Genomic DNA, 15,000 nt, shown 5'->3' on the forward strand with positions numbered 1-15,000 from the left:
AACGCATTATCTATTCATGCCAGATGAGTGTACACCATTTCAATGAATCACAGAATTCATGTGGTCCAATAAATACATAACTTTATTTCAAACAATAATATAATATCAGTTATATTTCCCTGGCCTAGCAACTACTGAAATGGTACTATTCTTTTGGCTTCGCTTTCCAGGTGGATCACCTGAGGGAAATACAGGGGAGAGTGGGCAGAAACTGTTGGTACTTGGGACGCAACAAGTGAAGAATAACCTTTACTCCTTTATAAATAAACTGCTGCTTGGTAATTGCTTCCCTAATGTAATTACCTATAGGGGACAGGGGACAGCAAGATATATGTGAAAAATGTGTATAAAAATCCATGCAGGTCAACCTGTTTAAGAAGTTTCAAATAGTTAAGGGTAGAGTCCAGAGTGGGTAATAGCTATAGCTCCTTAGACTTCTGTTCGTTTTTATGTCAAATGAAATCACTCTTGCTTATTATAACTCCTTGAAATTCTTGATGAGTATGGAAAGTTTATACAGTAGTGAACTGAGCTGCGGGTAGTGGAGGCTATCTTCTTATTTCATGGTGAGTTCTTAGGAACCAATTGGATTCCACTCCATTCCATTCCTGCTGGAAACTGATTTTGTGTCCAGGTGCAACTCAGCAGCTGGAGGTCTTAATACAGTGACGGACGTTTTTATGTTTTGTTTTGTTTTGTTTTTCCCCTGGACAAGACCATGCAGCAGAATGGGACAGTGAAAAGTTAGCCAGAGAAATGATAAAGGGGCAAACAGCTATGACAGCATTTACATTGGATGGGGTGCTGCTGGATTACTGTCTGTGCTTGGTGCACTGAGTCTCAGGCATCGTAGTGCGTAAGTCTGTACTAACAGACTAACAGCCTGCGTGGTCCTGAGCAACAAGGATTACAGCAGTGCTGCAGTGTCTATGCCATATCCATAAATCAACAGGCATTAGGCCATGACAGAAGCACCGTCTGTGTGTGTGTGTGTGTGTGTGTTTGTGTGTGCGTGCATGTCTGAAAGCCAATACTGAGCAAAGCAACCCATCCATTTGTACGCTATAGTCTCTCTCTCTCTCTCTCTCTCTCTCCCCCTCTCTGTTATTGTCTCTGTGGGCTTATTAAATTAAGCTTGACACATAGAGGAACTAACAGTCCCTGGGATTTTATTCTGACCTGAGGGGTAAGAGTTTCACTGTGACAAAAGCGTGTGCATTTATCTCGTTTAAGCCTCGAAAAGAAAACTAGATTTAAAGTTTATCAGATTATAGCCACTGTCTTCCTTACAACGGCAATCATAAAGCCAGAAGAAAAAGTAACAGCACTGGACAAAAAATATGAAATTGTGTTAAGAATGTTTCTTTAGAATAATAAATTAATCTTAACTGTAGAATCTCCTTACTGTAAGAATGAAGAAATAGATTTTAACAAACTCATCTGAAAAATTAATATAAAAATCTTAGTATTAAAATTCTGAAGGTGTCAAGACTAAATCTTGGATTAGCTGTTGTGGTTGTGTAATAGCAAATGAAGTTATTCAGTATGTGAAGTTTTGGAGCTAAACTCCTGAAATTCATATATATATGTAGAAATTCCCTACTTCCCCTCCTTTGGATGGTCTTTGTTCCTTCAAACTCAGGTCCTCTACCAGAGGCCTGGCAACTTGAGGGTCCTGCATGGTATCTTAGTTTTTCCAAGGACTGCACTCTTCTGGATGGAGATCTTGGATGTTGTTCCTGGGATCTGCTGGAGCCACGATTCCAGTTCAGGGTCACAGTCCTTGGAGCTCCAGATACTACTGGAACCTCTGTTGCCTTAATTTTTAACGTTTTCCATCTCTTCTCTCAGCGCTTGGTACTTCTCAAGCATTTCGTGTTCCTTATTCCTGATGTTGCTATTGCTACGTCTGTCTCCACTGCCCTCTTCTGCTGTATATCTACCATTACTATGTATGGTGTTGATTAGCCATTTCCATTTTCTCTGTCTGTATCTGGAAGTCCCACAGAATCTTAGCATGGTCATTCTCCACCACCTTTGGGGGGGTGTATCCTACTTTCACCATGGAACTTCTAGTCTGTACCTGGCACAGATGTTTCTGTATACTGGATCAGCCACTTGGTTATGGTATTCCATGAACACTCTGACTGCGAACATCTCGCATCCCACTGTCATGTGCTGGATTGTCTCAGGGGTGTCTTTGCCCAGCCTGCATCCGGGATCCTGCCTGGTGTGGTAGATCCCAGGCTCAATTGATGTTGTTTGCAGAGTTTGTTCCTGTACCGCCATGATTAGTATTTCCATGCTATCTTTCAATCTAGCCTTTTCCAGCCATTGGTAAGATTTCTCCATATCAGCCACTTCCACAATTTCTACTATTTGCTGGTGGCACTTCTTCACTTAGAGCCATCATCCTGGTGTACTCCTGGATCTTGATTGCTTCATCCCGGACACAAGCGGCTCTACTAGTCTTCGGCACCCTCCTTCCGCTTAGTGTACAGTCTCAGAGTGCTGGATTTGGGATGAAACCCTCCATGCATTGCCTTTGTCTCCTCCTTTGGCCTGGATCTTATTCTTTTTATTCAGTTGACTTTCTTAGAGCTTGCCTCACTCTTTGTTAGTCTTTATATTGGCTGTGGCTGCGTTCCTTGTGGTTTCTTCATGGTTTCCATTTGCCTGTGAAATTCCAAGGTACTTGTAACATGTACATTTACATTTAAGGCATTTAGCAGACGCTCTTATCCGGAGCATCTTACGAAAGTGCTTTGTAACTGTCCTCAACATCTGATATTTTGCATTCTGGTAGTACGATCCACTCAATTCTGATTACCTTTAGGCTTCTTGTAAACATCCGACCACTCTCATCCAGTCCGTATGACATTCCGATCTTGTTGCTGTATATCTGTAATGATTGGCCACCCTCCTAGCATCCCGTTTTATGAATTCCCTGTCGAGTCTTTGTTTTCCTTTACTTGCTTGTTTCGTTTTCTCCGCCCCTCGTCTGTTCCTCAGTTCCGGTCCGTGTTTTGGTTGTCCCTGTTATATTTCACCTGCATCTGATTATCCTTGATTGCTCTGGGTATTTTAGCCCTGGGATTTGTCTTCTAGTTTGACGGTTATTTTGGTAAATCAGGTTTGTCCGTTGTGTCTCGTTTACGATCGCTATACTGTTGTTGCGCTTGTTTTTTCTGTTTGCTCATGTGTGATTTTACCCTCAGTGTTTCCCCTTTGCCTCTGTTCATTTTGCCCTCCGTGTTTGGTTACCCTCACTGAATTAAACCACCTCATGCATTTGCGTTCTGCCTCTTGCCTCATTTCTATTGGAATCGATACAATATCCTAGTGAGTTGGATTAGTGGGATCTCATTCGCTTCTGACATACAGTTTGATGTCATGTAAAGGATGTGGCTGTTAGTTGCTACATTTCGTGCCCGGTATCCACAGCCACTCATATAGATTATTTCATCAAAGGGGTTCAGGCCTATGCAGGACAGCAGCAGGCACAGGGCATCCTTGGTAAATCCAGCACTGGATGGTGACTCGTGCTATTGGTCTGAAGTTGACCTATAGGGTTGTCATCTACAGCCCCACTGAGTTCTTGATCAAGGCTTTTAGAGTCCTGTTGTTGTTATACACCCTCAAGCATTCCAGCATCCATGTATGAGGCATTGAATCATAGGCTTTCTTGTAATCAGTCCAGGCAGTGCACAAGTTGGTCTGTCTGGTCTTACAGTCTAGAGTTACTGTTTTATCCACCAGTAGCTGGTGCTTGGATCTACTTATGTTCTTCCCAATGCCCTTCTGGGCCCGCTCATGTATTGAGCCATGTAACTACTCACTTTGCTGCAATGATGCCTGACAGGAGCTTCCAGGCAGGTTATCAGCCAGTAAATGTATGGAACCACCCCTTTCTGGGGGTCCTTTAGGATCAGGATTGTCCAGCCTTCAGTTAAACATTCAGGGTGGGTTCCATCCGTTAGCAGATGTTAAATTGTGCTGCCAGATGTTCATGGATTGTTATTAGCTTCCTCATTCAGTAGGAGCCATGCACCATGTCAGGGCCTGGAGCTGTCCAGCCTTTCATCCTTGAGACCCTTTCTTGGATGTCTGCTAGTGTGATGGTTACTAGATCCTGTTCAAGGAGGCTCCTTTGGCCTGCTTTCAGGTTCACCTGGCTTCTATTTCTTTTGTGTACCTCTTCAGGTTGGAAGCCAGAACTGTTAATCTTTGCTTGGCTCAGGTACCTTCATTACACCATTATGATAGTTGGCTAACTTCTCTCTGTGTCACCCTCTCTGTATCATCTTGGTCTCCAACCTCCTTCTCCATGGAGCTGTTTGTCTTGTATCCAAGCATCTCAAGTATCAATGTTGCTGTGATCAGCTGGTTGGCCTCAGTGATGGTCACAGTAGTGATCATTCATAGTGCTGAATTCTTATAGCACATCTTCAGGTACTTCACTTGGTCTTGGTATTGTGCTACAGATGGTGTCCAGCTTAGCCAGGATCTTCAATCTCAGGTCAGTAGCTCTGGTGTTGAGCTTGGTGCATGAGTCCATTGGGTCTTGGTTCCCAAGGTCAGGTGATATGCCGCTTCTGACCTGTTGTCCTGGCTCCCCCTTGCCATAGCATTAATTTTGTACATGGTCAATCTTGAGTTGTGATAGCTGTGTGTGTGTGTGTGTGTATAATTGGAGACAGAGATGGTGGTGGTGTGTGTTTGTGTCTGTGTAATATATATGATATATATCTGTGAGGTTTGCACTTACGAACTGTTATAAATACTTTGTGAAATCAGGTTCATATACACACCGACTTGTCTCAGTAAGTGAAATCTTCCACCTTTATCGCTAAGCTGTTGGCTAATTATTTATGCATTTTTTTCTGCACAGTGGAGTTTCTTAGCTATTCTTAGCTGATAATGCAGGTGCCAGAGTGCCAGACAGCAGTTTCTCACCTCTCCTCTTTTGCTATCCCTGGTGTCAATCAGTGTGAACATCTTAAAAGCCACAATACACAGGCAGTTTACAGTCAGGCCAATGAAGCCAGTAATCTTCTTCAATGTGAATGGGTTTGTGCCTCACCCTCTAACCACTCCTGAAGACCTGTTATGGCCCTCGTCCCAGCAGTGCGGGGTTTCAGCTCGGAGGTGGGAGGCAATGTGATTAGACCTGGGCTTGACTCTGCCTCTCTCCTCTCTCATACAGCTATGCCGAGCACAGTAATTATCTTCCCTTCATTAATTATTAACGGGGGCCACATCCTTGAACCTGTTTTTTAAGCATCTTGCTCATAACAGGAACTTTTTGATGACAGAGTTTAAAACATAGGAGTCAGACACTCAAGTCAATGTGTGTGTGTGTGTGTGTGTGTGTGAGAGAGAGAGAGAGAGAGTGTGAGCGAGAGCAAATGTCTGCGCACACCTCTTCATATTGTCTACCTCTACAAATCATTTTCCTTTTCTATTAAATTTTCCATAGATGCTCTGTTTCCTCATCTTCTTATGTTTACTGCCCAGCCTGGCGGTCTCCTCACACAGCAGGGCCCAATGCCACAGCAAACGCCATAGTATTTGGTAAACATTACTGCATTGCTGGCCTTTGCAACACTGATATTATATAAGGCTTATAAAATATTCTGATATATTAGATTTAAAATAATTTGCTTTAAGCAACCTGACCAATTTCAAACCTCCTTGATACATGATTTTGTACAAATGAAAGTATTATGACCAACAAATGTAGGTCATTTTGATTAAAAAAAACCAAAAAACATTACATCAAGGCTTTTAGTGCACTGAAGTATCACAATCCCAATAGTAGGCAATATAACTGCAATACAGAATTCAGTTTTATAGTTTCGTCCATATCACACATCTCTAATACTGCCTCACTGGGGTTTTATTTTTGGCAGTTTCACATTGAAAAATCCATCTGTAATGATAGACACTGGGATGTCAAGGGGCAGAATTATTTTCCTCTGTCAACCAAAAAGTTCTCTCTCTCTTTCTGTCTTTTATTCACACATAAAGTGTTGACCGAAGGCTTGTCAAAACAGGTCACTTCTGAAGGAATCGATCATCAGATTTTGTGTTTGTAGAGATTGCTGGGTCCAAATTGTCAGCCTTTTTCACACATTATGTTTAGTCCAAGGGTGTAGCTTGGATGGAGACAGAAAGGTGCGCCTCCATAGACACTGCACTCTTTAAAGTGCATCATACATGGTAAATCGCTTACTATTGGATTGCATGCATACAAACACCCACACACACAGAGACATACACGTGAGTGCTTTCATTTTTGTGCTGTTAAGTGATAAATGCCTCCATAATACCCACAATCCAGCACTTCCAGTGCTCTCAATACTGCCCTTCAAAGTTCCAGAATCGCTGTGTGCTAAATGACTTTCAAAGAGAAACACATTCACACCCATCTGTCTTGTCTACATAACACAGGAATACACACAAAGAGGCTCTAGTATTAGGAAGCGGTCATAACCAGTGAAGATACAAACTTGCAATGACTATACAATTCATGTTCCCTTGCTGCGGTGCCCTTCCTTAAGGGCACCTCTTGAAAAAAGAAAAGAAGTGATAGAATAAATGGGAGGAGAGCAGACACCTTCAACCCTCGATCACGTTTAAGGGCACCACACACTCCTCACTCACTATCTTACTGCATCAGAACCAAACCTGAGAGAGAAACAGAGAATGTGGAAGGTTAACTCCAAGGCTGTCCCTGTGGTGATAAGAAGCACTGGGACCCGTGACCCCCAAGCTGGAGGAGTGGCTCCAGCAGATCCCAGGAGTGACAACATCGATTCGGTCCAGAAAATACTTTGATGTGCCTTCAACCTCCCAGGCTTCCAGGAGAAAACACAAGTGTGACGAAAAAGACGTGACCGCTCACTGGAAGAGTGAGGCATTTTTTTTATAAGCACACACAAGAGTGAGGTATAAGAGAGTCTGTAACTGCTGACGGTTTTTGGAACGTGATAATCATTGTATCAACTTCCACAGCTACAGAGGAAGAGTTCATTCACTGAAGGAAAACCTGGGTTCTGGAAAGACTCTAATTCACCAAAGGAAAAGCCTGCATGCACGTTTTAAAACTACAAAAGGAACAGCTCCATCACCGAAGGAAAAGCATGGGTACACGATTTCCTGCTCACATTTCCACGCGGATCACTGATCACAAATCAACAGTTGGTGATTATAAAGAACTCAATTTGTAAGCTCAACATGATTGCGTATGCACTCTTACAAGCGAAGATGAAATTTTTTCACCGATTTTCACTGATGAAAATCTTTTATAGCTACTATTAATTACCTCATGCATGATACCAAGTGCTAGCTTCTTTGCTACAGTGCAAGCAGAAACCAGACAGGGACATCCTATTAGATCAATAGTTGCTGGTGTTAATGGTCTCAGTCTTCTGGCCTCTACTAGGCGTGTCCCTGTAAAACAGTGTTCTCATAAAACTGTCTCATAAATGCATGTAAACCCCATGCTTCCGCATTACCGTTGCTGTAGCCTCGGTGGCTTCCTGCACAGATTCGGCTAGTGGCCACTGCTGGCGCTCATCGGATTCCACAAGCACGCTCACTATTCTCTTAACGCTTAACCTAAACATTTACACTGGATGATCTTTTTTCTTTCCAGATCTTACCAAACGTTCACGGCGCTAGATGCCTTCAGACGGACAGCAGGTGGCATAAACTCTGAGCCTTTGTCACTTGTTTGGCATCGGCAGGTTGGCGCTGACAATCTTTGCATTTTGGGAATCGATATCTGGGAAAGTTTTTTTTAAAAGCAGTGTTTTTCTGCCCAGAGCACTCCAGATTTCTGAATGTCTTTTTGCTATGCTTTTAAGCCACTCCTGGTTAAACTGTTTTGCCCATCATTAAATTGTAGTAAGCCTCGTCTTTCCGTGCTCAGTCATTTGAGATTTTTCTGGCTCGGCGTGGCACCCACTCCATCTTAAAAATTGGCATTGATGCATTTCATGTGTCTCTTAGTCTGATTATGGTCTGATTACAGGTAGTAATATATGGGTTATATAATATTGGGCAGTTGTGTGCGGTTGAACAGCATGAAGCAGTGATTCGCAATAATGGTCAGATAAGTCTTTATACTGGTGTGAAAAAAAAACACTGGGTTAGATATTAATCAAAAAAATATTTGCTTTGTAGCTGTGAATGTCAAGCACATTCTGACAGCAATTATGGGCAAGAATTATGGGACAATGAACACACGAGAACAACGTCAAATTCCAATTTCTGTCAAAATGAGTAAATCCATTCCTTGACCCATTTAAAAGGCATTTCTGATTCTAAAACAAGCCCCCCCCTCACCCACTCAAAAAAAAAATATATATATATATTAGGCTATTCAGGGCAATAAAGGGGAAGGTGATGGTAATGGGTTGCTTTAGCCTAGATCAAAGTTAAAAACTCTGTGGGGATTAGCACTGCAGAGCTCTGTCTAATCTCTGCTACACCATAGCCCCGGGCCCAAAGCTTGCTAACGCTAACCCTCCCAGACTAGTCAATAAACAGCCTAATGAGAATATTCAATCAATGGATTTTAGCAAGCCACACAGGAAGCGAGGAGGGGACCCAATTAGTGCGCGGTACCGTAGTTACGCGAGCGCACGCTCCCTATCGCAACGATATTTCTTCGAGACTCTTCCTGGCACGGGGCCGCAGCCATTAGCTTTGCTGTCTCGGTGGAAGCAAATTTAGAACAGGTGGTGGTGTTTGTTTACCAGGCTGACAGTCGTTCAATTGTAGCCGGCAGAGTCCACACTAATCCCTGCGTAGAGGAGCTTCCAGGAATTGGACCCACGGTCGGTATGCGCGACGGAGCCAGCCAGAGCGCGGCGGTGACGTCTCGAGCGAACTGTGGAATCGGTGAGAGCGCGTCCAGTCGGCCGCGTGAATCACAAACAAGAGAAGAGGGTAACAAATCTGCCGGCAGTACATCATGAAATCCTGTCTGTTCAAAACACGTTCCCCCCTCTAATTGCAGTAACCTCCATATCTGTCCCTGTGATATACAAGGCATCGATGCCAAGTGTTCGGAACCGTACATCTTTATCAAAAAACGCAAGCTGCGTTTTATACCTACGCCCTCACCGGACCCCGGCTGCTAATTGCTGTAGTTTAATGTCAAATGCAAGTACCACTCAATTAAAACACTCCCCGTGACTGTTATCACTCCAGAAGAACAAGGAATGCTCATCACAGCGCAAAGATGAATATCACCTACAGATTTCTTTTTTCTCTCTCTCTCTCATTACTGTCGCATTCGTTTAGTGCCGTCCGGAACGTGTTGCCTGCACGCAGCAAGCAGGTGACGCGGCAGCTGCTGCGTCGCGTGTGGGGTTTCAAATTGAGCGCGCATAACTAATGAACGGTGACGTCAGACTGACCTTGCGTTCAATTAGACTGCTAGTGAGTTCGGCTTGGGCTGTCCGACAGCCTTGTTTAAACGCGAAAACAAGTTATCCGTTCAAAACTCTTAATGGCGGATACTTGTTTGGCAGTCTTCACGAAAAGGATGACTGCGGGAGACTTGTCACTGCAGTACGTTTTGAGTCTTGTGTGTTGTCGTGTTGACATGTGTCACCTCTAAGTGGAAAGCGTCACTAGGTGCACTGCCAGGCATGTGCGTGTGAAGATAAAATTCGAAGTTGCGAGAAGTAAACACGCAACATCGCATATGAAATGCAGCATTTGTTTGAGGCTGAAGAGGTCTGTGGTAGGCTGCATCTCCATATACGGCGCAGTAAGCTGTTGCTGTAACAGGCCTAGTTGTGTTCGGTTGCGTTAAATTATCGGTGACAGTGCGCTGTGGCAGTGCAGTAAGAGGAACAGGTCTGTTTACTGTCTTAATGGGGTTACTGTGGCAATCCTGAAACACCATTCACAAAAAGGGATGATACTTAATGCATTTATGGAGATATGGCCTTGTTGGCATCAGTGCTGAGGCACTTGCAGGACATTCCCTCTGTACTGAAGCGCAGGGGAACACGCTACTGAGCGCATGCAGGGTCCTTCAGCTGGAAGTGCAGAGTGTCTCTGTGTGCCGTTGTTATGTTTCTGTGGAAGTAGAGCAATAAAATAAATAGATGCTGTGTTGTGTCTGTGTGTGTGCGTGTGTGTATGTGTGAATTGTCACAAAAACATGTATGTGTTTGCCTGTGTGTGAAGGTCAATGTTATGCAGTGCTGTATGTGGATTACTACAGCAATTAAACGGTAAAGGTGGAAATGGGTGTAGATGAACACGTGAGCATACGTGAGTACACGTGAGTAAGTGTGTGTGTGCACGTGCATGTGTGTATGTGCCTGTGTGTCTCCAGTTTCACCTTCGCGTGTTCGTGTGTGTTTACATGCTTGTTTGCATGTCTGTACGTCTGTGTGTGTCTGCATTTGTGTGTTTGTGTGTGTGTGTGTGTGTGGGGGCGGGGTTTAAATCGACTGCTCTGATTCTGAATGCGCAGCATGTTTTTGCTCAGGTGCAACCCACTAATGTACGGATCTGGTGGTTTTGTCTGCATGTCATTTTAAAGCGTACATGCTCTCCTCTAGGCTTCACTGGTGTGTGTTGCTGGCTGTCTGCATGTGGGTGTGTCCCTTGTCCATAGACATGTGTGAGTTGTACTTTGTTTTTCATTTTTCCTCACTGCTTAATTCTCTCCATCTTCCCCCATATTTTCCATCCATCCATCCATCCATCCCTCCGTCCACCCATCTATTCATCCATCATCGATCCATCCATCCCTGTTGATCACTTAATATGCCTCACAGTTTGATTCTCAGCCTCACAATTTCAGACTGTCACATTTGGCTGCCTGCAGTTTTTTTCTGGAAGAAGGACAATTATTTTCATAGTAATTAAACACTCTCTCTGAATTTATTCAATGAGTGTGTGTGTGTGTGTGTGTGTGTGTGTGTGTGTGTGTGCGCACGTGCATCGTTCTACATCTCTGCTTGATATTTCCTCATTTGCACACACAGTGTGCTCTGTCACCTGCCCATGCTGACTGCAAAACCAGTGTCACCCCTGTGTGCAAGCTCTCTCTCCTAGTAGCCTGGCTTGGACAGTTTTTACCAAGAGCTCTTTATGTGTGCGCGCGCGTGTGTGTGTGTGTGTGTGTGTGTGTGTGCGTGCACATGTGAGACAGGGGAGAACACGGTGGGAAGGCAGATGAAGAGAGAGGTGGCACTTTAGAGGCGCTGGGATGAAGATGATGAGGGGGAAGGGCTGAACTGATTGGATAGCTGGAATTGTTGTCTTGTCCCCATTTTTCATCTCATTCTCTCCGCATGACAACCTGACCCCTCATCTCGCTACCTGCTTTATTCCCTCATTAAAACGCAGTACAGATGACTGGCACCACCTCCCCGTGCTCCCTTTCTCCTTCTCTCCTCCCTCTCTCTCTCTCTCTCTCTCTCTGTCGCTCGCACCCTCCCTCCCTCCCTCCCTCTCACTCTCTCTGCCTCTCTCCCTCCCTCTCTTTTTTCCCCCATCCCTCTTTCAATCTCCTCTTACTCCAGCAGTGGCTGGATCTCTCGTTCCAACACTGGCATGTCGGTGAGCAAGGGAGGGAAAGAAATCAGTCTGCATGAGATGTTAGGGAGATGCAGCTGAGAGCCCGCCGAGATCTGGAGCATGTTTGCAGAAGACGGAGACATGGTCCCGAGCACAGAGGTCTCCTAGCTTCAGCTTGGCACGGCAACTGTGGCACACTGGCCAGTGCGGAGTGTGTGCCCCAGCCGTGTTTATGGTTCTCATTTCATAAATGTTGACAAAGTACCTTCTGGTCCAGCTGGCTTGATTTGATGATTTAAGATTGTACAAGTTCACTGTAAAAGGAGGTTTTGTGCATCAGCTGCTGGTTCTTTTGCTGTGCGCGCGCGCACGTGTGTGTGTGTGTGTGTGTGTTTCTCCGTGCGTGTGCTTATTCTGGTTTTGTCAGAAAGACTAATGACCAGCTTCTTCTCTGTTGTTTGTGACTGTGTGTAGGCTATTTATTTATTTATCTCCTTATTTATTTATGAGATATCGAGTGGTTTGATCCCATGTGAACACTGTGGCTGTTGACTAACCTGAAGAATCATCTCATTGCTTGAATCTTTTATTCCCGCGCCACTTAAATGCATCTGGATCGTCCTCTTCTGTCTTCCCTGGGCTCTCCAGCCAGCTCCGTGTCTCAGGCTTCTGTTCTCCGGACACGCATGAAGCCTCCTCAACGGCTCCACAGTGCATTACAACGCCCTGCCATGAGTGGACGTGTAGGTTGAGTCTTCAAGGACGTGACAGTAGTTCTCCAGTGAGCGTCGTGCCGAACTGGCTGAGTCGCAGTGCTGCTCACCCTTGTTTTCCCACAACAGTCGTGATTTGTTGGCGTTTTGGCATCCGGCCGTGGGCCTGTTTGCCTCTTATTAGTGCCTTCCAGTCCTGAAGGAATAGGTTGTACAGCATGCGGGGGACAGCAGAGAGACTTAGGCCCAGGTGCACTGAGAGACACCCGTGTCGTCGTTGTCATCGTCGTTTCCAGGCCGACGTTCGTCTCGGACGAGCGTCTGTGGGAGATTCTTGCTGACAAACTCCTTGACGCCTCGGCGCTTAGCAGGCCTTTAACGAGCCGGAGGCGCGGTGAACGCACTACCTGTGGGCTGCTCAGCCTCAGTGTGTGTGTGTGTGTGTGTGTGTGTGTGTGTGTGTGTGTGTGTGTGTGTGTGTGTCTGTCTGTCTGTCTGTGTGTGTGTGTGTGTGTGTGTGCGTGTTTGTGTTTGAGAGTGTGTGTCTGTGTCTAGCACATTAAGGATCACTTAAAGAGGCATCTGTTCTGATTAGGTAACATCTACCTGACGATCACTAATCTAATCACTGATCTGTTCAACTTGGGGTTCCAAACCAAATTACTTGCCCAATCTCCGAAGAATGGGCCTTAAGGAAGGTAGACAGGGAGCACGACCTCTGACCTCTCTGATCTGCAGGCTCAGGGGTTGTGAGAGCGTGGGACTCGTGGCAGTGAGATGGATGGAGGGAGTGAAAAAGGAGGAGTGTGAAAGAGGGAGAGAAATAAAAGGGAGTGCTTGGGTAATTTGTGGCTTCAGTAACAGATTTTGCGCTGCTGGTTCTTTTGTTTGGCTGGTATGGTGCTAAGTTGTTCAGGGCTATAAACACACACGCACTCACATACACACACTCTCTCTCTCTCTCTCTCTCTCACTCACTTTCTTATTTGCCTCTCTCATGCTCACACTTGCAATGGGTTCTCACAGCGTGTCCTGGTGAATGAAGCAGATTTCTTCCATAATGTGTTGGGATTTAATTCCTCTGTTTCTCTGTGCCTCCGTCTCTTGCATGGGTTCATGTTCCACTGTAATGAATCACTCCTCTTATGAGAAGAACCCAACTCTCACCCTCTACCTATGAGCCCCATCACATTAGAAGCAAATTATGAACTATAAGCCTCATAACGCTGCTATTAATTTACAGAACCTGGTACAGAAAGCATCAGGTGCTTATCTATTCCCTTACACACACACACACACACACACTCTCTCTCTCTCTCTCTCTCTCTCTCTCTCTCTCTCTCTCTCTCTCTCTCTCACTACCCTTAAGGGAGATCTTAATTACATTATTCTGTGTTTCATCTCTTTTAAATAGTCATAATTGTATCGTCTGTTACAAAAAAAACCCACTCAGGGCAAGTTAATAAGGATATGTCCTGATGAGGAGCAGAGCAGAATGTAGGACAATCGTAGAACAAGTGTAGAGCAAATGTAGAAGAAACATGGAACAATCGCAGAACAACCACAAAATAAACACAGAGCAAACGTGGAACAAATGCAGACAAAACGTAAAACAAACGTGGAACAAACAGAACAAACGTGGTTAAGAAACGTAGAACAAACGTAGAACAAATGTGGAACAATTATATCACAACCACAAAACAAACGCAGAACAAACCTGGAACCATTGTAGAACAACCACAAAACAAACAGAACAAACATAGAACAAACATGGAGCAACCGTAGAACAAACATGGAACAAATGTAGAACAAACAGAACAACTGCAGAACAAACATAGAACAAACGTGGAACAATCGCAGAGCAAGCGCAGAACAATCGTAGAACAAATGTGGAACAATAATAGAACAAACGCGAAACAATTGTGGAACAAACATGGAACAAATGCAGAACAATTGTAGAACAATCATAGGACCAGCATGGAAAAAACTTGAAACGAATCCACAAAATGGCATGTTGTTCATTTTATGCTGGCCTTACACCAAATGACTTTCCAAGTTATTTCACCGTTGCAGACAAATTTCCTGAGATGGAAGAAAATCCTTTTTTACTGGAGTTATACTGGAGTTGTGGCATGCTCCTGTCCTCTCGGCCGTTTGGCGTAAGGTGGTAAGGATAGCTATTAAGTCTCTCTTTTCTCGTCCTGATGTTTCGATGATATTAACAGTGTTTAATATTATCATGACTTTTTACTCTTGGCTCTTGCAAACAGTGATGTAGACATTGTCAACAACCAATATAGCTGAGCTCTCCCCAGCAACAAACAGGAGACAGTTGGTGATTATGATTAAATGACAATCTTGGGCGATAAGCACTGAGCCATATTGTGTGGCAGAACACATCACGAGAATACTATGAATTACTGAGCTGGTTGTCATAACACACTCCCAGTTCATATTGTAGGACAGCGAGATCTTGGTGTCCCTATTCGCTCAGCCAGGGTCGTGTCCACCTTCTGCGGTGTCCTGTCCTTTATTTTTGGCTGTTGTTTTTAGAATCAAATCCTGCACACACAAGGGCAGCTATGGCCAAAAGCGGCTTCTCTTTCTGTTCCTTTGTTCCTCTTCTTGTTCATTTCCAACAGGAGCATGATGGGAAATAATCTCTAAAGAAATCTAGTTACAGCCTTGCAAATGGTGACCCTGCTGTATCCCCAGCTAAATCATAGTCTGT

General features: G+C 44.5%; 1 protein-coding gene across 2 annotated transcripts in view; it reads left to right on the top strand.

The window, feature by feature from the left end:
* The window catches only part of sema6ba (sema domain, transmembrane domain (TM), and cytoplasmic domain, (semaphorin) 6Ba), an 80,658-nt gene that overhangs the window by 29,123 nt on the left and 36,535 nt on the right, over window positions 1-15,000 (top strand). The window lies entirely within an intron of this gene.

This window comes from Electrophorus electricus, chromosome 11, assembly GCF_041902795.1.
Source record: "Electrophorus electricus isolate QZ-2024a chromosome 11, ASM4190279v1, whole genome shotgun sequence".
NCBI lineage: Eukaryota > Metazoa > Chordata > Actinopteri > Gymnotiformes > Gymnotidae > Electrophorus > Electrophorus electricus.